The following is a 24,422-nucleotide window of genomic DNA, read 5'->3' on the forward strand; positions in this document are numbered from 1 at the left end:
AATTCTTTAGCTATTTATTTATTAATCTAGCTTAGTCTCTTTATGCACTGTGTTATTGCCTGCCCAATGGGGAAGTCTTGCAGAATTAGCAACAGATTTCCCAAAGCTTAGTAATGAGGTAATCATGCACTTTAAGTGTGACTAGCAAAATTGTGAACAATTTGGGAACAATCTGCAGAACAGTGCAGATGCGATACAACAATTGTTGATGCATTTTAAGAAACAACAGCATCTGCAATTTTTATGGGGATGACGAAGCACTGAAATATGAGCAGTTTGATGTCCCTTTTTTAAGAATAGCTTTGAATCAAAGGTGTTGAAGCACAGACTTCATTCTGCAGTAATACCCACTTGTTACTCTTTTTGAAATAGTAGCTGTTTCTGTTCTTTTTGGTTTAATAATTTTTCCTTATATTTTAGGCCACCAACTAACTAATTAGTCCTATATTTGATAAGGGATCTTCTAAGCACACATTCCTGTCAGTTTGTCCTTCATCACCAGCTATCAGGGAGCATTCAGCAACCTACCTTCACAATTACAAAAAGCTATTTGTGAAAGTAAAAAGCAGTCTATGCCCTTATTTTATTAAGATGTATTGTTGTCACGGAATTTGATTACTGGTATTATTTTTTAAAGAAAATATGAGAAATGGTATGAAGGCAACATAGAGATCTGGAAAAATTATTGAAAAATCCATGAAAAATGTATTTCCTTTTGGATGCTTTGAACAGTTATTATTCTGCTGGGGCAATCTCTGGTTGTTTCTTTTTATAAGGCCTCTGTATTGAAGACATCTCCCTGAACTTTGTGGAATCATACTGAGATTCTTAAGACTAAGGCAAGATTAAGTGACAAGACTTGTGCCTGATCGGCTTTCAAAGTCCCTTTGGAAACAAATCCAAAATAGTTCACCATAGTACTAAAAATTCTATAACGCCAACCTGATAATCCTGTATCATAAATTATGGAATGATTTTAAGATTTCTGATGAGTCAGGTACATAGAATACAAAACAGCTACAAAAATTATTAAACAGAATTGACCTTATGGACCACTTTGTTAATTTTTCATGGCATTTTCCCACGTTTTCATGCCTCATTAGTCCACATAACTATGGCATTAAATCTCTGCCCAAGGCCGTAAAAATGAGCATGAAATAATGAATCTAGGTCTTGTCAGTGGACAGGACCAGGCAGGAAATCTATGTGAAATGCACCCAATTTAGTACAGTTTTCAACACCTTCTATTACTGAAAGTTATGAAAAAAAGCAATCACTTACTATTAAGTTACGTTCTGGTAGGTTAGGTATGCAAACTGGACACTCGTACTCTTAGCAGATGGCTATAACCTTGACATTGCCAGACAAGCTAGTGTCTTCTGTGTAATGTTATTTTTTACTAGGTATTTCCAGCTAGACTGAAATGGCTGTCTTTGCTATTTAGTGCAAATATGCCCTGTGGAAGATTTTTCTTTTAAAAAACAAGGCAGTAAGAGTGATCTTGCAACAGTGCACTATACATAGTCCTACTAGCAAAGACCTTACACGTAGATATTTGTTTTGGTGTAGTAAATTGGCAAGAGGGCCAAAGAAGCAAGGTGAGGGATGAGAAAACCAGGGCAAAAAATAAGGAAGGAATATGAATTAAAAAGAAAACAACTATGCATGAATTATGAAGTAGAGCTGCTCAGCTAAAAGAGTTTATTTCTGGCCCTTTACCCATAGGATTTTTCCAATGATAACATGGCATAAGCAGTAATAAGACCTTCATGAATGATGTTGCAGACAAATTATGGAAAAGAGATCAGATCCTCTGAATTTGGGGGGATATTTTATGACTTTGTGCGTCTGTGCTGAATGCTTGTCATCCTATTCATGTCACTATGACTTTCATATGTTCATGAAACCTTATAATTCTATATAACCAAAATGAGCACTAATTTACTTTCTGTACCTCTCACAAGTTACAAATAATCATAGCATGAACTTCAACATTATATTTATATTTAATGAACTCAAAACCTACCAATGTTAAATCAATGAAAGAAGTGTAATCAAAAATAGCATCAATTATTTGTATAACCTCTAGAGAAGCCTAGGCTTATATGGTGGTAACGTATAAAAAGGAAAAATTGTCTCCTCTAAAGAACAGTTGCTAGAATTACTGAGAAAATTGTCCTCCAGTTATCTGAACATAATCCAAGAACCGGTACAGAACTTCAGAACTGGATGCAGCAGACTTTGGATAGCAGATCTTGTGCATTATCTAACTGCTTGATTTATTCACTTATTTCAAGCATAAATTCTTTAGAGTAGACAATATTATGTCCTAGCTTGTTATAATATTGCTGTAAATCACAAGTGATTACTTTAAAGTAAAAAGGTCACGAATATAAACCTGGCATAAGGACTAAGCAGTATTTTGCTATATATTCTACATTTAGATAGTAGCTATTCTATAAACACAAAGTATGCTATTTCTCAATCCCCAAAACAAAAGGCAAGTGATCTGGTTTTGATTTTAAGTTTTCTACATTCATATCTGGGGACTGTATACTTTCAGGAATTATGCATTAAGTGGGAGGAGAAACAGGAGCAACTTGCTTTGTCAGTTTAAAATAGAGTTCACTGATTTCAGGAATAGTTTCTTTTCCACATACTGAGACTTCTCCAGTGGGAATAGTTCACTGATACAGTGAGGACAAATGGAGCAAGATGTCTTCCTACAGTATAAAGTCAGAACAGTAATGACTAGGTATAAAATCTTGTAATTTAGTGCTTTGAAAGGACAAACATTTTGAAAACATGCTTCCAAAATACATCTGCAAAATAGCTTGTCATTTTCTTTTATTCATTGCTTCCATGAGACTCAGGGTATTATGCTTTATGGTTGCTCAACTCTATGCAGAAACATTTTCCTGCAGAAAGAATTGTAATTTTTTTTTTGCAAAAGCATAAGCAAAAGCCAACGTGGAAGTACACCTCCAGCATGGATCCGCTAAAACAGTGCACTGCGTCTTTGCAAATGACAGCAGCAGTAAAATCTGATACAGATCTTTCCTCCTGATTCAGTGTTGCTCCAAATGAATTGAGATTGTACATGAAGTATATGATATTCATGATCAATTACCAGTGTCATTATTATATATTTTTCAAAACTTATGATTAAGTTATCAGCTGCTAAGGTCATGGATTTTGTGTCTGAATTACACACTATACTACTTTTTGCACAACCAATACTGGTGTTTCAGTGGCAGTTCTAGTGGGAAGGAAAACCTGTGAAAAAGCTCCTCTGGCAGAAACAAACATAGCAATAAGGTCACCCAGTATGGAGGGATCAGCTAGCACTGTGCTTTCCGGACAATAAAAAGCAGAATGAGTTTCCATAAGAAACGGAAAAAAACCTAAAGTATCTGTTAGCAGAGAGCAAAGCAGGTCCATCGGTGCCTTTAGGAGACCTATGTGTAAGAGCCTACCCTTGAGTTCTTAGTTATGTAGCTTGCTGTTTTTAATGGGAATGACAGACAAAAGTCTGGTCATACCATACAAGTAGACTTCTCTACGCTATCTATAGACTTCTATACATACTATCTTCTGCATTTCCTTTTCTTTTCCTCAGAAAATTCTGAGTTTTGAGCTATGCAAGATGGATGAATGAGGACATAGTCTTGCCTTTGGAGTTTACAGCGTCCAGATTAAACTGAAGATATTTTCCAAAAGCATGTGTTATGTATTTAAGAAAAGAAGTTCACTGTGGGGTGATAGAGATCAACATTTTTTTTCCTGGAAGAAGCTTTGTTTAGTTTCCATTAAGTAATGAGCTGCTAAAGGATTTGCTGCTACAAGAATCCGAAAAAAGACACCTTAAACACGCTAAAGCAAAGCATTGTCCTGTGGGACAATTCCGTAGTACAAATTGGTGCCAGTAGGCATTCCATCACTGAAATATCAACTAGAAATAGCTAAACACTGAAGATTTGTTCCAGAAACATTCTTGAGAAAATTGTTTTCCTGAAATACATAATCATGCTTATTTTTTTTACATTCCAGTGTTTTTACTGGTTTGGTAGCCTTGACAGGAGGCATGAATCACAAACTTACAAGCAGACAGCATTCTGCATTCCTTTTTGTGGAAAAGTCAGGCCATAGTGATTTTTCCAAGATAGACCAAGGGAAGAAGCAACATGAACATTGCTTACTTGACTTTCATTTACAGAAAAATGAGAAAATGGGATACTTCTACAGTTAGTTAGACCTAGACATAGACAATGAAGAATGAAAGTAGTGTCAAAACCATGTTCTTTATTCTTTACTTAGCTAGATAGTAATTTGTTTTATAAAAACATTTTAATTGAATACTCTGTGAAGTATAATACTAGTAAAGATGAGTGAGAAGAACAGAAGAGAGAGGCAGTGGAGTCAGCTGAATTTCATATTGAGGAATTGTTGGTGAACATACCACCCGGACTTTTTCATTCAAAAAATTACTCTCTATTCATTTCGATGAGATAACCAATGTCAACCCATATGAAATTTTTCTGAGTGCTCAATATTCACAATTCAGTATCTGAGCTGTTTGTTCAACTTAGTTCCTTGATATGGTTTCCTCTGCCTGACCGGCTAGCCTTCCAGACTAAATTTGTTTGAAACAAACTCTATCTCATAATTAAATTAATCTCAATTTAAAGTCCAACGTCCACTTTCTGCAAACATATTGTCACAACAAGCAAATGAAAATGAGTGCAAGCATTTGCTGGAAAAATGGTGAATATTTTCTTGTAATGTTTTTGTTGCTTTGCTCCTATCACACAGTCTTCTGTAAAATATACTAGCAGTAAAAATGTAATAAACAATTGACCAATACATATCCATTTATTTAGAAACAGTTTCTTGGTGAAGATTTGAGACTAAAACTTTGCATATGTCCTCAGTTGTATGAGAGGATATGTTTTTTTTCTGGCCACACAAGAAGATCTCATCTTTAGTTTCTACTTGTGAAAGTAAATTTCACATGATACCAAGTCATACACATCCTTACACATACAACTTTCTCTGAAACCAGATCTATGTGGACCTCAAAGCAGTGTTTTTAGGCTTACAGTTATGTTGTAAGGCTCTTGGGCTGTAACAGCAATCACTAGAACCAAGCCCAAACACCAAAAGTCCACATATGTTTATCAAGAACTAAGTATACTCCAGCCATATTGGAAGTCCACAGATTTCAGCTCATTCTAAACAAGTTGCAGTTAGCTGAAGGCTGACAGAAATAAGTCTTACTGACTTCAGGTTTGAATTTCACTGGAATAGCCTGGCCCTCAAGACACTCATAGGGAAGAAATGTATTTTCAGAGGTACCAGGACTCCATGCTGACAGCCTACCCTTCCACACCAGAATAATTTTGAAGTTGTTTGGACAAACAACTTTGAAAAAAATCCAGATTAAAAGAGTTCTTCCTTGCAAGGGCATCAACAGAAGGATGGTAACACACACAGTTAACTTCTTCTTGAAGTGCAAAACTCACCAGTTCGGCTTGTGAGACCTGTGTAATGTGAACAATACTATTAATTCATACATTTGCGTAACGATTTTCCTGGGTGAGCACCAGAAATTATGTTGGGAAGACAGTAGATCAAGTTCGACACAGACTTCAAAGGGTATACAGTTCAGGCCATCTACTAGCACTTCAAGATCTCTCTGTAGGACAGAAAGACAAGTATTACTTGTAAAAGGGCTACAAGTATTACTTGTACAAAGTCTGGGACTCCTTCACTTCTTGGCCATTCTAAGTGCTTGCCAACTTGTAGGATTAAACCTGATATTCATATAGGAGACAACCTGGAGCTCAAATCTGTATTTCTACTTTGAATTAGGGTAAGCAACTTAATCCTCCAGAGACAAAGTTTCAACATCTGTAAAAACCGGTTTGAAAGTTCTATTTCCCCCTAAAGGGAGCTTGACAAAGTGGACTAATGAACACTTAGAAAGGGTTTAGAGTTTCAGGAAACTAAGTGCAATGGAAATGAAGGGTGCTGTGATCCCTTTATAGTGGAATATTGGCATTTGGCAAGTAGTTGAGAACTTTGGCTTTTAGCCTGTGCCTTAGCATCTCTGAAGAGTCATGCATCCTTCTCAACGTTTTGTTCTCTACACTCACATCTACTTACTATTTCCCGAGAACAGTTACTTTTATCATCCCAAAGTGGCAATTTCCTTACAAGTCAAACTTTGTTTCACTGTTATTACATATTCTAAAAACAGATACCATAGATTTTTCCTTGCCTTTTTTATTTCAGCTAGACAATTCTCCACTCCCTCTGCTGAGAAAAAAACTGAGTACAGTAATGGCTCTGCTTTCAAACCACAGAACACTCTGAGTTTTACACTTCACACTTCAGCTACTGTTGTACAGAAAACACTAATGGTGACAGCAATGAAAGGAAACAGCCTTTCCAAGTCGTAAACTCCTAGGTGATCTGCCTTTGTTTTCTGGAGTTGAAACATGGTATGAATGTTCTAAATTAAGAATCAAAACATTCCATATTTGTGAGTACAAGTATAAATTAAAAGTAAGAATTTATAAAATACTTCAAGACCTTGAACAACAGCAGGACATCACAGCCCATTCCACAATCATTTTTGGACTGGTCCATTAACATTTTATATACAGTTGGGCATACATCTGATAAACACTCCTGCATAACAGCACTTCTGTTTTTTTAAAACACTTTGCATATTAAAACAGAGATGTAAATAACATGGGGCAAACCAAAACACCAAATGCAAACACCTGTAAATTTTCAGAACTTTGAGATCTTAACAAAACTTGCATCCTGGATCCAAGCATTCTCACTCTGATTTTGAGTTTACTGAATGGCTGGAGACTTCAGAGTGGATGAAATCCAGTCACCAAATGCTCAAAGTTTCTAAACTCAAATACTTATCTGAATTTGAAATATGTCATGAGTTTCTTTTTGTACAGTAGAGATAATTTATATTGTATTTGGTACACATCTGTTAAATTATGCAAACTTGTAAAATGTGCAGGCTTACAGTAAGTACCTCAAGAGCATTCAGATCGAAACAATATTTCTTGATATTTTAATTCTCTTTGTTGAAGAAACAAAGCAATATAAAATAAGTTATTTTTAATGTGTGCTTTCAAAGGTTACTCTGTTAACTGCATGTCAAGCCAAATTTTTCAGAATTGTATTCTTGAGAAAAAAAAATGTTGAGGAGATACATAGCCTGTAATGATGCTACAGTTGCAGTGTTCAGTTCAAAAAATCCTGAAAAATAAGTCAGAGCAGATTTGAATGCTTTGCAGAAGATTTTCTTTATCCCTGAAAAGATGAAAGTAAAAGTATGAATCTTAAATATTCAGCATTCATTAGTGTTACATCCATAATACTGCCTCATGTAACCACATCGCTCATCATAATCCAGTTAGGGATAAAGGACCTCAAATGTGAGTGCAAAGCTGAATAGTTAGGTTCCTTATCAAAATGGAAGGATGTATCAAATGGATTTTCCACTGGGGTCAGTCCTGGGTCCAGTGCTATTCACCATTTTCACTACTGACCCAAATGGCAGATCACAGAATAGGCTCATTAGATTTAGAGACAAATGAAATCTGGTACCTTGTAAGTACTTTGGAGGGTAAGAATAGGATTCAATATGGTTGTGATAAACTGCAGATATGAATGGAAAACTTCAGATATTTTTCAACTTGTACAACTGCAACCACCACAGGAATAATAACCTGCACAAAGACAAAACAGGTATGAGCTGAGGAGGAAGAAATTCAGATAGAAAAGGGTGTAGAGATTATACTTGACCACAGACCGGATGTGAGTTAACAATGACATACTGCTGCTAACACAGAAATGTCGTTCTGGAATGTAGATAGCACGCAAGTTTGTGGGGTAACCCTTTTGCTCTACTCAGCACTGATAAGGCTTTAACTGGATTATTGTGCCTAAGTCAGGGACCACACTTCAAGAAATTTATGAACCAGGCAGAGACGGTCCCAAAGATAGCAATAAAAATGATAAACAGTCTATAAAATATGAATTATGATAAAAAATTGGAAAAGTGGGATTTTTAGCCTAAAAGACCGAGGGAAGGCTTGATAAGAGTCTTTCAGACATGTAGAAGGCTACTTTATGTGTCTACAGAAGTAACAGGCTAAAATTCAAGCAAGAAGATCCAGATTACATCTTCAGAAGCATTTTATAATGAAAGGGCTGTGAACAGCAGAAGAGTTTGACCAAGGTTTTCCATATCTCTACTGAGGATTTCAAGGCAGGCTGACAAGTGCCTGTCATGAAGGACCCAAAGGTTGTTGCTTTTGCCTTGGATTAGGTGACTTCATGTTCCTTCTAGCCCTATGATCCTACAGTTTCTGTTTGCTCTTCATCCTGCTTAATTCAAAGCACTAAAGGTCATGACATACACCACACTGCGAAATACATTTTATTTCAATGAGCCCTGTACATGTTTCTGCTTCTCCACCTTCTACTTTCACTTTCTACTGAAGGCAAAAGACAAATTATTATTGTTCTCATTTGAACCAACTGTTTTACTGAAACGCCAGCTTCTCAGTGATGATCCAGAAACTTCAAGGCTCAGGCCTATGAGACATGAACATTGTGGTCCTTATTCAGATAAACAATGAAGGGCAAGAAGAGCCAAACACATACTTGCTGTTTAAAGAAGTGTGTCACTACCTGGCAGCTTGTTCAGAAGCCTCATTATCTTACAGGATTGAGCCATCAATGTTGCTCAGGACACTGAGCTGTATGTATTTCATTCAGGCAGTTAGAAAACAGAAAATTAAATCTTGAACAGTGTCATAAATATCTCCAAAACATCGTTTGTTGTTTAATTTACAACTCCAAACAACTGGTACAGCTCAAACCGAAAGGACAGAAATTATGTAAGTGACCACAGGAACTAAGACAGACATTTTCTTGTATTACCAATGCTGGCATTAATCCTTCTATGGAGATGACTAGAAAAGTTGGAGTGTAAGGAAAAATGTATTCATTTTTTCAAAAACAGACCACATGTTATATCAAATTTCCATGCACAGCTCGTTTGGAGGTATGATAGGGAGTAGCTGTAAGGCATAAACTGTAATTACAAGTCAAACCATGCCAAGTCAACATGGGCATTGTTCAAGAAGTCATGCCAAATGACATCCCAAGCACACAATGTGGAAAGAGGGTTTGCCAACAATTTAAATTTGTGAAAAATTATCTCAGTATTTTGTTTCACTTCAATATTAACTAACATTGTTTTTAAAAAATGTCAGCTACCTAACATAGGGGCTGGCTGCAGTCCAGGTGTGAAACAGTGATGAAGAGGCCATTAATGAAAAATGCCAAGCCCTGAGTTTCATGTCATTAATACTTGTGACATAGTGCAAAGAGTCTTATTTAAATGCCACTTTGTGGGGTGGAGGGAGAGAGGGATGGTAGGGGAGGAGAATTATGGTATTTATGCTAAAGTGTCAAGGCGTCTTGACAGGCAACAAAGCCCTTTACAGACACAGGGTAGTAATAATTAGTCTAATGTTTGGATAGTTACACTTCATGCGACCTCTGATTTTAATGGCATAAAATTGTAAAAACTGACTACTCTGTCAAACGGCCAAGTAGAATGCATTTGGATGGGTATTTGGAAGCCAAATATGTTTTTTAACCATCATCTATTATTTTGGGTAAATTGCTAAAGTGGGCTGAACCTCAAATATTTATTTCATGCCGGCCTGCTCCTCCTGAAATTATGTTGTCATTTCAGGCAGACAATATGTTTTGTTTAACATGATGCTATAACTCCTACCAGTGCCTGCTGAAGTCCTGAAGTAACTGATTTCCTCCCTTTGCAGATAGTGGGCAAGAAACTGCGCTGCCAGTGAGTGCTGCCCTAGACCTTTCCCATGTCACAGGAGGTGATCAGGCATTTGCACATCCAGGACTTCAATAAGCAATGAGTTTTGTACGCTTACTAGATTTAGTATTTAGGTTCCTCCCTAATGAAACACTACTCCGTACTGTTAGTGTAATCTGTCCGGGAATGACAATGCTCTGCATTTTGTCACATGGGCGCAGAGAGTCACTTTTATATAATTCACATAAGATTTGCGTGAACTATGTAGCCAGTCCTCATCTCTCTGTTTTTAATTGCAAATTGTCTCCTTCTCTTGACATAAATAGTCTGTTTTATATCATAACTTAATTCCTACAGACCGCTGTGTTTTTTCAACTTATGCTGTTATGTCAAGAAATAAATGAAGTGCACTATACACATCATATTTTTCATGCAAGTGTCTGGCATGCGTACTGCTTACATAAAAATATGGCATTGTTTAAAAAAGAGAAAAATTCAGAGGGGGCTGGTGTAAGATATCCACGTTTTTAAAAGCAGCAATTCCTAGCAGATTAATTTTTTTCAAATGATGGTATTTCACAGGCTACAAAGAAAAATCTGCTTTCAAAATGCAGAGAACCGTCAAGTGAAATCAAATTTACAGTTTTATACAAAGGGATTCTCACATTTGTAGCACTAAAATATAAAATGAAATAATATTGGAATTAACTGTTGAAAAGTTGTTTTAATATGTGCTAATATAAACTTGGTAGCATACTGTTACCCAGGAAATGTATTAACTTTGAACTCACTATCTCCTGTTTCTATTCAGAGAAGGTCAAAGCTGAGGTTCAGCAGGAATCTAGAAACTTTTAAGGCAAGGATGAATGCACCCCTGGGGCATGTTTTCTTAAATTATGTTAGAGTTGCTCTGTAACTATATCCATCTAGAGTATGCAGTAACATGCAGAAGTTAAGAATGGGTGATTGTACTTTGGACTACACAACCAGCCTTGAAATAACAAAGAGGTTAGTTTCTCACTGACTTTAAACTGATAAGTGATGACCATGGAGAAACTCCTCCTAATGAATGCTAATTAAATTTTCACTAGTAGGGAATTTCTTAGATGGAGCTTAGTGTGCAGTGCTTGGATGCTGGGGCAGTGAGGATGAGGAGTACTCAGTGCTAGCTAGGGGGGATTGCATGGGCATTAGCAGTTGGGGAAGGCACCTACGCATCGCATTACGTGTCGCAGTTCTGTTGGCACTTCAGAGCAGCGACCTCCCTTTGGTCCCAGTGTCTGTAATACAAATGGCATGGGAGGAAGCTACAATAAGGAGGGAGGAAGCTACAATAAGGAGCAGCAGTAGAGGTGTCAGTTCCTTGTGGCATAAGCCATGCACTACAGAGAACTGGTGCCTGGAAATGACAGGGTGGCAACAGGTAACTGAGACACAGAGTATTTTCTGGCTCTCAGATGACACCTATCTATGTGTGTGCTGAAGTTGCTATATATACCATCAAAATAGTCAGAAGCCAGTCTGGACATATTCCTCATTCTAGAAGTCACTTTTTAACACACATTATTTGCATTAATCAACAAAGTAGTATAATTTTCAGTTGCATTATCCACTTACTGAGTTTTCTTAGGTGTCTCTGATATTCCTTATCGTTCCATAAACTCATATGATGGCTCTTTAAATCTGACTTTGACTTTTATACATTTGCCAGCCTCATCTCAGTGTCCGTATTAATAAATTGAAAAATGCTGGTTGCCATTTCAAAAGAAGCCTCCTTTGAAGGAGAAAAAAATCTCTTTGATAATTCTAGGATGGCTGTGTTCAAGACTCATTCAGAATCCAGGCTGGCTAGAGGGCTGGCTATACTGGAAATACTTTTATACTGCAGCAGCGTTAAGTTCAAGGGGAGGTTGTCCAGCATCTGGAACTGTTTAGTTTTTACTGAGTGTTTTCTACTAAGCACTAAGATTATTTTCTCTCTATTACCTCTGTGCAATGTATGTATGTGTGTTTCAATAAGGTTTAGTGGGATTACTACATTCACATAATTGCATCAATCGAGTGACCATTTTAGACACAGTTCCTCAGATTTTGATCAATTTCCTGAAAAGAGGGGAACTTCAGGCCTAAAGAGGGTCACTGGAGAGTAATCCCAAAGACGCTGAACACCGATTTCAATGGAACTGATGATCAGGTCATCTCAACAGCAAGTGTTTAGGTGAAGAGTTCAGCTAATAAGGTCCCTGACTCCTAAGTGCTATGCACCTCCTGGGAGGTACTGAGACCCTCCAGCTGCCCTGCCAGTTAATGGGAGCTGAGGATGCTCAGTATTTTGCATAACCCAGCTATAAATGCGTTACACTTAACTGCATAATCTCAGGGATGAGAGAACATCTGTCATCCAATAACAGCAAACACCATCTGGTTTTGTATCACTATATTCCTACTTACTTGAACAAGTGAAGCTCAAGTGACACTGGGCATTGCTTCAAAGAAAAAAAATGTATTTACACTTATTACTTTGCCCTTTTGCACATTTTGAACAGCTATAATGAAAGGCTTTGCCTACAAAAGCTTTCATTAGAATAATTTGCTATTTGTGCTTTCTCTGCTATCATTTCAGAATTATATCATTTTTCTCTAACCAGCTTTTAGAAGATATCCAAACTAGTTATGAAATAACTCACCTCCCATCAATCCTGACCTTAGTCAGTAACCTATTTCTTTTTTAAAGGTAATAGCAAGAGTCCTTGTTGATCTTTTCAGCTTCTGCCCTGAAGAAGAATGGCTGGTCCAGCCTTCTGCTTCTCTTTGCTGGTACTAAAACAAAGGAACTGCAAAAGCAGCACGGTATCAGGCCAAAAATATTTTCTGTAAGACTAAACTAGACCTCTGGAATTTTGCCAAAAGAAATTTACAGTTGAGTTGGTTTGAACACTTTGTACTGTTCATAATTCATAGTGACTTCTTATTAATATTTTTAATGTCTGGAGGAAAATGAAATTGTACTTCACTGCACTGTGGAGTCAATTTTTAAAGATGTTCAAATTATCTGACTAGATAATTGTTCCTCTTCTGGCTTTTTACTACGGCTGTTCCTTCTGTCACTTGATTAACCAGATAGCAGAGCATGTGCCCTGGTCTAAAGAAGGAAATGGTTCTTTAGGAAGCTTTGGGAAATCCATCATTTAACTCACTACTACAATGTACTCTAAAGGCAGTTAATCATAATAATTGATGCTATGCTTTCCAAACTCAGCCCTCAAGGGACTGATGTGCTGCGCGTCCTCAGAAGGGTACTCAACTTGAAAATCAGACTTAGGGACTAGCAGTAGAAAAGGATGCTCAAGTAGGCCAAATGAACCAAATATAAACACAGCTCTGAGAAATAAGAGGAAATTAGTGGAGAACTAGAACAGCTTATGTAAATCTAGAGAGGCAAAAATACGTTTATTTGGAATCTTGGAATTCAAAGTCAATTTGTATCTAGTACTTGGTTGAACTTTTCGGTCAACATTTCACAATGTTTGTCATTTTCTATACAATTTGTACATTTTGTTATAATTTATAGAAGCAATGTCTTTTTGTCCCTAAATATGTACAGAGGCGAGTTCTGTAGGTAGGTTTTTGTACATACTCGACCAATTATATCCATGCACACACACCTTCAAAGAATACAGCATTTTCTTTAAAATGCCTGCCAGCTCGCAGATGAAGTTACAGCTCTGAAACAACTAGCAGTTCTAAAGCCCCCAAAGCCTTCATCCACACAGCTGAATTCCACACTTGCATCTCTATTCTCACCATAAAACTGAAAAGTGACCTTTCAAGGTAATGTTTAACATTATTTATTATGTGTCTTACAGTAGCACTTGAGAACCTGAATGACGTGTTCCCACTGTATTTAGAACTACGCAGTAGCTGTAACACGAGGCTGTCTTGTAGATTTAGATTGTTAGCTCCTAACAGCCTAGAGGTAGGAGGAGAAATAAGCTCCGAGCGATGAAATGTTAGAAACCAGCTCTATTGACTTCCAATCCACTGCATTACACAACAGAATATGCTGATTCTTAAAATTATCATGAAAACTGTAGCAGCCTTTGAAGTGAGACTCATGTACTTGTGTGTCATTATTTAAAACTCTGTTCTAAGTCACTAAAAGAAAGCTTTGTATCGCCTTGCAAGTTGAAAATAAGAATTTGTGAAAATTCCCCATGAGCAAATCTGGAATAGTCTCAAATATTTTGCTGCCATGAGATCTAGCCTTCAAACACAGACACTGCAATGTTTTTCTGGTTTTATCTGTACTGCACGCTGTAGTACAGCACAGACATAATTGAGCTACTTCTGACCACAATACCTCAGCTGCTGAAAACAGGATCCTTATTAGTGCTCACATTAGTGCAAGCTTATTTATCTCACTCTCCCTCAGCTATACTACTACCATGCTTCTCAGAATGCCTTAAATTAAATTGTAAATTATATTGTAAATTGAACTGTTCTATTTTCTGGCTATCTTTGGTTTCAGAGAAGCCTTCCTTCTCAAACAAACAGTACCATAAGGCCTTGGAAAAGAAGACCTAGGTAGAAGCCACTTGTCTTCTTTTGGCTGCAAATCAACTGGATGAAAAGGTTTCTGTCATGATCACATTTCTGGATTACCATCTCCTTACATTTGTTGACATAACTCACAGGTAGTTAAGTCCTTAAGACAGATATTTCAAAATAATCCAGGTTAATTTAAGCATTACTAAGAATAGTTTGAGTTGCCTTTTTTTTTTTTTTTTTTCCTCTAAATGAATGGTGTTTAGCACAAATTTCATGAATAGTTGTGGCACCAAATTTTAGGGATCAGTAACCTCTGCTGGAGGAAGAGCAAATCTTGATGAGAAACTTTAACTAATCTGCACTGGGGGGCATTAACCTTATCAGTCCAGTTAGTTGGAGCCTGAACAAGACCCAGCTCAGCAGCCTCACTAAATGACTGGCTGACAGAAACAAGTCCTGCATCTGGGATGTGAAACGAGTAAGGAAAGTGTCCTTTTCTGCAACACTGCATGTAATAAGGCCTATTGCCCTGAATAATTTCAGATCATAAACCATTTCATTAGTATTGAATACTTCAGTTCAACCCACCACTTTCTGCTGTGAATTATCTACCCATTTTTCAGGGGAAATCATTTTAATGTAAAGTCACTGCTCGGGACAATGAAAGCCTTGTGACAAGCAAAGGTGTAACAAGTCTTCTTTTCCACTAGGAATATAACCTGCCATACTATAGGAAGCCCTTAGGACACTGAAGGAAAGAGTATTAAGGTACTCTGATCCATTTTGTTCCCTGATAAGGTATTAGTGGAGTTTACCATCTCCCCTTTTAAAGGGAAGAAATCTAGTTGACATACAAGGCAGCCACAATTTGTCCCAAGAGACTATCATTTGGCAAAATGCCTGGCCGCTGTAGCTATTTCCCAGCAATTCCCCATAATCTTAATCACAGATTAATGGCAATTATTTTATTGGCTAGAACTGACACAACCAAAGCTAAACACTGCCTGCTCTACCTTGCCGAACAATGTACCTGTGAGCACCCACCAGCACTCTCCACTACTGCACAGGCACTGCTATGTAATCGGATGCTGAATCTGTGCCACGTACAGCTTTTAAGTGGGTGTTTTCTCCTAAAAAGAAAATTTTCCTTGAAAACTTTTTCTGATTAAGTTCCTGGAAAGAATCATAGTTTTCTTCCTTTTTATAGAAGACAAGTTCCAAAGTGACAATTTGATTCTTGCAGTGGTAAAAGGAATTTGAAGTTCCCGTAATAACCGAGTACTTTATGGTAGTGTGCGAAAACTTGGGAGATATATATATGAGTTTTTCCAGTCTGGCTGGATAAAAGACTCAAGGAGTCTTTCAAGGATCACATGCAATAGTATCCACTCACTGGTAGAGACTCCAGTGATGAAATAAGCCTCTCTTCTGCTGTTTGTAACTGATACAGACCAAACCCCTTTCTCTCTTTCTCTGATCTTCCTTATACTCTTTTATCAATGCAGAGCACTGCCTGGTGTCACCTACAGTACAGGAAATTTCAAAAGGAGACAAAATTCTTTCCTGTACAAGCTGTAGGTGGATGGTAGACTTTTAATTGTCCTGGCTGGAAATGTCAAAGCAGGCAGTGCAATCCTTCTTACTTTAGCAACAGGAATAAACCCTTGCTTGACAGTTTGCTGATTCCTACATGATCTCTTAGAAAAGATAAATTGGCAACTTTCTCCACTTCCAGTCACTCACATGCTGTCATATATCAAATGACTCGATATGTGGAAAAATAATGATTCAAAATCAGAAATCAATGCTCTAGTGTAGAAGGCAAGTGAAATGTAACCTATGACAAAGTAGATCCCACGTATTTATAGTGTGCCTTCTGGCCAAATGCAGTTAGTTGACAATGGCAGGCTGGTGTTTCAAGCCTATGTTCAGTGCACTTCTCCATATGGGATTCTGAATATTTATTGTGAATTGACCACATCTTTCTCTTCTCCGCAGTAATACTTTGACATGATATAGCACTTCTTACTTCTCTTATGTAAACATTTTTATAAGTGTTAATGAAGGAAAGCTCACAATGCCTTTGTAAATTAAAATAAATATTTTATACCCGGTTGCAGCTGAAGTAATCTGAGACAAAGACCATTACATAATGTAAAGTATTGCTCATGTTAAATGATGAACTGTTTTGGTCAGGGACTGTTTTTTATTTATTTATGTCCAGAAATAAATTGATAATTAGTTACAACTCATCATCAGTTATAACAAAAATAATCCTAGATCATGACAGTGGTAGAAATGGAGATGAGGAATTCTGACTCTTTGCTATATTAAGCCACTAAAAATTAGCCAATTAGATAAAAATGGCAGAAAATCAGAAGAAAGCATAACTAAACCTCTGCTTGTATATGGGAAGAAATCACACTTCTGGAAGCCCCGTTCATGAAACTGAGAACTTAAGCCGCTAAGGTACTCAGTGTCTTTCTCTGGTTCACAGGTCCAGCTTTCCACCCATCTTTCCACAGCTATTTTATTGCTGGTCCCTGCACTGCAACCATAGATTAATTTGTGAGATGGAAATTCTTCTTTTCTGTGAAGAAGCCAATTCAAACAGAAAAGCAGGCTGAGCGAGACTGGTGTGCTCCCGGCCCATGCTAAGCCCCCCACATCGCATACCTCTGGCTGTGCCTAAGCATCGCCTCTCACTAATCCCAGCAGCACAACTGTCAGGACAGAGCGATGGCCAGGTCTCACTGCAGCCTGCTCGTGCCCGCTGCACGCTCCCTCCATCCCACACGTGCACGGCAGAGCGTGCTCTCACTCTAAGACTAGCACTGGCACCTCTGGAGATTTCAGGGTGAAGCACCTGTGCGGGGCTCCCCAGCTCCCTCTCTTACAGCAGTGCTGACTGAGTGTACATGCCGCTATCAAAAAGTAACAGCCACAAAATATCAAAGACTGTTTTTCCTCTCCAAACTGACTGCCTGTTGTTTTTTCTCAAAACATGAGTCCATCTGCATCTTCCCAAGATATGGACGTGCGGAGACATCTGCGTCATTTTGAACAAAGCATGTGTGTTTGCTTCTAATGGGAAGTGAAATTGCCAAGAAATAATTGTCAAGATCCTTTGCTGTTTTCCTTTTTATACCTGCTATTTCTGAGCCAAAATGACCTGAATCTTCTCTCCTTACCAATGTAAATCTGAATTAAGCTCACAGAGTTATGGAGAACAAGGTCCTTAAAGCATCAGAACAAATATTCTTGAATCCAGAGGACATCTATTTACTTCATTTGATCATACAGGTAACCTATATCTACGCTGAGCTCTTACTGAACATCACTGTACTTCCTGTGTGGTAGCAAAGTTCATAGGGCTGATCTGGGTCATCCACTATATTAGTCACTCAGAGATATCCAGACTGATGGGCAGTACTAAGTATTCCCATGGCAGCACTGGAGACAGACATGACCATTTCTGTAAACTATTGTGGCACACAAGCTGTGAAAATGTTGTTTTAGAAAAAGCTGAATCGGGTAGTGTAAAGAAAAATAGTAACAGCTTTTAAAGCAAAATTACCAAGGTGAAATAAACACATTACCATCATCCAGATCTGGCGCTTCCTTAAAGTTCTGATAGAAACACCACTTCAGATGCAAATCTCCCAAAGAGGACAAAATCCCATTTTGAATAAGCTTCTACTTTTCACTATATTGGCATAAATCTAGATAAACCCTACTGTAATGAGTCACTCAAAACATAGAGTACAGGGTAAGGAGAAGAATTTGACCCACTGCCTACAGAGTGACTGTGCTTCTCAAATATAATTAGTTTTGCGGTAGTGATGAGACTATGAGGGTGAAGTGGACAGCAAAGATGGATCCAGATATCACTGCAGCCATCTCTCATCCTAAGCTTGTCATGTTGCTACTGCAGTACTGCATTTGGCAAGGTTAATGATGGGCACGAATCTATGCATCATATCCTGTCATTATCACAGAAATATGAAACAATGAGCCACTCCTTGCCATAAAATACCTGTCTTTCACAACTTCTTTTTTCATCGTTACAGTTAATTTTATTTATTTCAAGGCAGTTAATAAGTAAAAGCAAAACATTTTGTTTCAACTCTGAAAAAGGTCTGGGACTTTCCTGAGGAAAACCAAGCCACACCAAGGCAACACTGTTCATTAAACATACAAGATCTGCCATGCAATGCAGTTTATGATTTATCCTTTCTGTGGCAGGAGGGCCATTATTTTGATAATTGGGATGATAAGCTCTAGAAAGAAATAAAAATTTTTTATCCAAATCTTTCAGATGTATTCTTAAAATACTACAATAGTTCTTCCTATTTTTCATTTTTCTTTGGAGATTGCATTTAGAAGCTGCAGGTCACCCTTGACTGGTAAAAGTTTACATACACACAAGTGAACTGTAGCATGAAATGTTCAAAATTAACGAGATGAGAATAAAAAGTAAACAAAATTTAAATATTTTTGCTTCTCAAGACCAAATTATCTTTTCAATCACATATTTAAAATCTGATTTACATTTCCCAAAGAAAGAACTTCAGGCACGATACCTGAAAACACAGACTTATGTGAATACAGTACAATTTCATAAATATTGGTGTTTATCTTCAGAAGCTTCCAGATTAGTAAGCGAAATCACAGGTTTATCCATCAAATGCAAATCTATTAAACCTTAGCTACTAGTGGCATTATGTAGTGATTTGGAATTAATCTAAGACAGCTATCTGGTTGAAAGAAATTATCTTCCTACAGGAGTATCCTTGGTGTTCATAAGACCTCTATCTTAAAATCACATTACCAAAATACTAGAAAGTTAGGGGAAGTGATAGATTTCCTCAGAGGGAGTCCTATCTCTGGACACTAGCAGCTTTTTTCTCCCCGACTTGATTACCCTGTGGGAGTTATATGAACTTTCTTTGAAGGCCAGAATTTTTGCTTCAGAATGGCTCAGACTGTTCTGAGCTGCAGGTATTTTGAAAACAAAATTAAGTTTCCATACAAGGTTAAAAATATTCACTAAGCCCTCTCCCACATCAGACTGCAGGAGCTGAATGCTACTATGCTATCAATACAGTCAGTATATTTTTCAGGAACAAAATATAAACATTGAGTTAGAACACTTAATATAAGTTTGCTAAGTACTTTTGCTTCCTTTCTTGGTCATGGTTATGAGAAATTGTTTGTTTAAATGTGGAGGAAAATGAATAGATTCCCCAGACTTCCCTCCTTTGCCAGCAAATACAGTGCTCACCGTACATTGCATAACATGTGGTGAAAAGGGAAAAATTAGATTCTCTTGTTAAAATACTTGTTGTCTGTCACTAGTTTGTTTTTCTCTTTTCCTAGAAATGTATACTTAGGGCCACCCCAGTTTCCACTGACTTCTATAGGGGCACATTTAGTCCTTAGGAATAATAAGAAAGAATTTGGTCTACATTCTAATGTACTGGCATTAATCCCAAGCAACTTTCCTACCGCTCCGACAGCAAAGCTGAGGAGGACCGGGGAGATGGCAGTATTCTGTGGAACTGCCCTGAGGGTAAAGGCTCTTGATGTGGAGTTTTAGACAACTGCAGCAAATGTGTGGTATTGAGAAGAAGAGAAGGATGCTGCTCCAGCCTCACACCTCTGCTAGGCTGTTAAGATGCCCAGCACCAGCAATGAATTAGAGAATCAGAGGCTGCAGAGCAGCCAGGCATAGCGAATGAGTTAAACCACAACTAGCAGGAGAACACACACTTAAGTAAATAGCATGTATGTGCTGCCTCAAGCTTTCTCCTTTCAATGAAATCTTCTAGTTAGTAGGAACTAAGCCCACCATCCGTCTGGAGGCTGTTTGGCAGCGTGCACGAAGTGAGGTTTTTTATTCCAGTCACTTTCCAGTAGACTGTGTTAACATAAGAAAGTCATTACTACTTTCACTATTGGCAAAACTGCAGTGACCTAAGGAAGCCAAGGGATGTGAACAGGCAGAGACTCATCTAGGACAAGGAAATCTAAGTCACTGTTCAGGCACATTAAAAGGCTTTTGAAGAGCAAGCCATGCACCATGCTTTGTGGATAAGGACCTCGGCCCTAGCAGTGACAGATCAGTGCCTTTCACAAGCACATCAAAACTCTTATGTACAAATCAAGCAGAAAGGGCTTCTCTCCTTAACTTCCAGGATATATAACTTTCAAGAAGGAATTTTAATGCAATGTGCATGTATCATTTCCTACCAGATCCACAGAGATGGACTTCATAGAGTCTGATAAAGACAACACTAAGACGAGTCTATGTATTAACTTCATATCCCTTTCAGTAAATATGTGTCTCATCTCTGCATGTCAAAGATCTGTGAATGATTCTGCCAAAACTCTGGAAGCTGGCTAGGAACTACCAAGTGCAAGTGAAAGCATCTGTGCTCCAGATAGCACAGCTGTATGAATGATGCTGCTCGTCTGCCTGCGGAGCAAACACCATGCCAGCTGTTTGCCAGGATGAACTGGAAGGGAGATCGATGAGAGGCTCTCTGAGAGAGGCCGTGGCACACTTCAAAAGCATTTTTTCCTTTCACTCCCCTGCTTTTATGCACTGCTCATATTTCTTCAGTTATTTCACTTCTTTAATCTGATAAACATTAATAAAACAGCAAGTTCTCCTCCCAGCTCTAATTTTTTTAATAATTTCTTTAGGCAGTGAGCTTACAGTCTGCTCCTTTGCCAGGGTCAGACAGCTCAGATTACACAGCCACCTTCCTGCATTAGCACCCAAGGATTTATGTAGAAAGTTTCTATTCTACTTTGTAGCCAGTGAAAGTCAACAAGGCCTGCAGCACAACCAGCTTTCTTGTAATGTCCTGTACTGAAGGGAACATTGTTGTTGATTACACAAATCTTTTTACCTTTAATGGCTTTCTTCAAATTTTTTCATTTCATTTTGTTGGGTTTAGCTCGCTGACTAATCTGCTCTGCTGAGGAATAAAATATCAGTTATATTTTTCTCATTTTTGGAATAAAAACAGATTAACCTGAACTCAAATTGCCTGTTTTGTCAACAAGAAAGAAAGTAAATATTAAGAAAAGCTCTTCTCGTCTTTTTGAAGGCCTTTTCTTCTGTGTTTACAGCTCTTTTTTTTTTTGAGCTTCATGAACATTTGTGTGGGTGAAGTTGGGCTGGCATGAACAGTACCCAGAGAGAATTTCAGGCCTATAACAGAGATTTGGTATCTCTGAATTAGATTCTTGATTAAATAAAACACATTTTGACAGACTCAGCATTACCTTTTAAAGGTCAAGACATTCTGCCAGAGAAAAGAAACAACACTTTGCACAAAACACAAAGGCCTGGTCCGTGTCCCAAGGACCTTTACGAAGCAGCACAGATCTGTGAGCAGTGTGCAGTGAGCTCAAAAGGACAGCATTAAACCAGAACCACCCAGGGTGCATGGTCAGATAATGATGGCTCTCTATTGCTATTAACTTGTGTTTCTAAATGCTACGAAAGAAGAGTTTTCGGAGGGAGATCTGAATAGGAGAGGATATTGTGCTTTTGCACTAGAGTATAAGGTATTTTCAAGCACTGGTGAAGACAGGAGTGCAAATGAAACAGAATATAGTGAAATGTGGTGAGAACACTAGAGATACCAGAAAAGAACTTTACTCTTGACATGGAAGTTGGAAGGGTATTTATAGGGTGATGGGCAATATACAGAGGGACAATTCTCTGATTCCTTCCAAAAAGAAACTAAAAATAGGAGGGCAAATGAAAGTTAGGCTGTCTCCATACTGATTTTTGAAGTAGTGGGTAAGAAATGTTTAAGCTCAACCTTAGCAGAGGGAAAGAAGCAAGAGAGCAGGTAGATTCCAGCCTGAAGCAGGAAAGCCATTTGTTCTGGGAGCATCAGAATAAATCCAGTCGCATTTTTTCCATTTGTATTTTGTGACTGACAGATTTTTAATTGAATCATACTAACACTGCAGACAGTGAAAAACCCACACAGGAGAGACCTCACTGTCTAACACTTATCTGGGATCGTACAGAGCTCCAGCTGAAGCTCCAGCGCTGGCAGGCTGTAAAGCTCTCTCCTGCATGGGTACTGTCCTCTCCTGAGATGTTCAGTGACATCCTGACTCTCAATGAGGGCGTTAACACTTAGTCTCTTTCAATGGGGCTTTTATTTTTTTGAGATGTTCACACTATTTTGTCATCTTTATCTTTCCACCAGATTTGCCTGATGCTGGCTAGTGGATTTGAAGGATCCTGGAGTTAAAGGAATTGACATATTCAAAGACACAGATAAACACACAAACTGAAAGACATTTCACTTTGTTTTTTTAATTAACCTGTAGTAAGAGCTTCAGAAATTACTTTGTATTACAATTCATGAGCATAGCTCTTCAGAAGGAGCAAGAATCCTGGGGATAAAAAAAGAAAAAAGAAAGAAGCTCTATTTTTGAATGAAGGACGTTGTTTCAGTCTGAAGCTTTCCTACTGAGATGTAAAGTGACCGAACTGTCCTCATGCTTTGAGCCACTTTGAATGAAAAACAGACTGAACCTTCAGGATCCACCGCAGCACGTAAGGACTGTTAGCAAATGAAAACAATACTACTGGGCATGTTTCAGCTCAATGCTCTGTGGGGTTTTATCTGTGTTAAAATCTACATTCTACAAGTTTTTATGGCTGGAAAGCACTTGGGAGAACTTGCAGCATTCACTTTCAACTTTACTGACTCATTTAAGAACAACATATATTTCCTTATTTTCTTCCCTTATTAGTAACTATAAGCACTATAGAATTCCAATTCCTGTTCCTTTTGTTGATATATATATTTATATCCTTTTTAAAATACATTTTTCATTCTAAATAATTCATACTACAGCAAGCAATAGAATTACAGGGTTACAGCAGTGGCAAAATTTGTTTTTCCTAATAGTAATATTAAATTCCATGCATCAGTTAAACTGAATATTAGTCCATATAAAATGAACATCTTTCAACCTCACTAAAAATTCAAAACCATCAAGAAGACTGATTTGGGTTTTTTTTCCTTTTGCTAGTTTTCCTTCCATACAACTCTGTATTCTCTTATTTCCCCAAACTACTTTTAAGTAGCAAAACAAGGTCATATTTTTATTCACACACAGACAGAGATCAAGAAATTAGGTCAGCCACTAAGTAACTAAAGAGAATAGCTGTGATTTATCTCCTATAAACTAACAAAAAGATTTTGCCTAAGACAGAAATGCTGGAAGGATAAATCAATCCATGTCTGAAAGGCACTTAAACAGCAGATTGGTAGAAGACGTAAATTTATCAAAAGAACTCTTCTGGTCAATTATCAATAACATATTGGGTTTCCTTTACACTGAAAGAACATACAGTGGCAAAAGTTTCCTAGTTTATCCTGGGTTCTCGGGACCTTAAAGTAAGAATAGAGGAAGAGCTGTGATTCGGGGGGGGGCGCAGTAGCCGTTTTCCTGTAAGTACAGAATACAATCCTGTCAATACAAATTTAACCAGCGGTGTTTTTTCCTTACAAAACCCATAAAATCACCTGTCAAAGATAAAATAGATTTGGGCAGTTATAATCAAAATGCATACCTTGCAAATTCAGATCACACAGTATAAATGAGTCTGAAGTCTGTATGAATGTATTGAAGTCCAGTACTGCAATACTCTTCTTCATACGCTTTTATCTGTTACTACCGCTGTACTGGCAGTGTTTACCATGCGCTCTAGGTAGCATAAAATTCTTATAAAACACAGAAAGTCCCTCTTCTAGATCACTAACAAAAGAAAACAAAATGACAGATAACGGCCATGTACCACACACACAGAAATCCTGCCTTTCAGTCCATTTTGCTCCTCTGTCATCTGGTCTCGTATGGAAAGGAGGAAAATAGCCAGGGATATGCATGTGTTTGGTGCACGATGAACTGAGAAGCCAGGCCGTAGCCTGGAAGC

The 24,422-nt window shown here is 37.8% G+C and overlaps 1 protein-coding gene and 1 long non-coding RNA gene across 3 annotated transcripts in view; one reads left to right on the top strand and one right to left on the bottom strand.

Annotated features, from left to right (window-relative positions):
* The window catches only part of LOC138689165 (uncharacterized), a 190,407-nt gene that overhangs the window by 73,040 nt on the left and 92,945 nt on the right, over positions 1-24,422 (bottom strand). The window lies entirely within an intron of this gene.
* PDE5A (phosphodiesterase 5A) overlaps positions 1-24,422 on the top strand; it is a 142,442-nt gene that overhangs the window by 39,110 nt on the left and 78,910 nt on the right. For both annotated transcript variants that reach the window (XM_069801586.1, XM_069801673.1), the window contains exon 2: positions 22,681-23,033. The gene's annotated coding sequence lies outside the window, so the exon portion shown is untranslated. The remainder of the gene's footprint in view (positions 1-22,680; positions 23,034-24,422) is intronic.

Source organism: Haliaeetus albicilla, chromosome 1 (assembly GCF_947461875.1).
Source record: "Haliaeetus albicilla chromosome 1, bHalAlb1.1, whole genome shotgun sequence".
In the NCBI taxonomy this organism is placed as follows: domain Eukaryota; kingdom Metazoa; phylum Chordata; class Aves; order Accipitriformes; family Accipitridae; genus Haliaeetus; species Haliaeetus albicilla.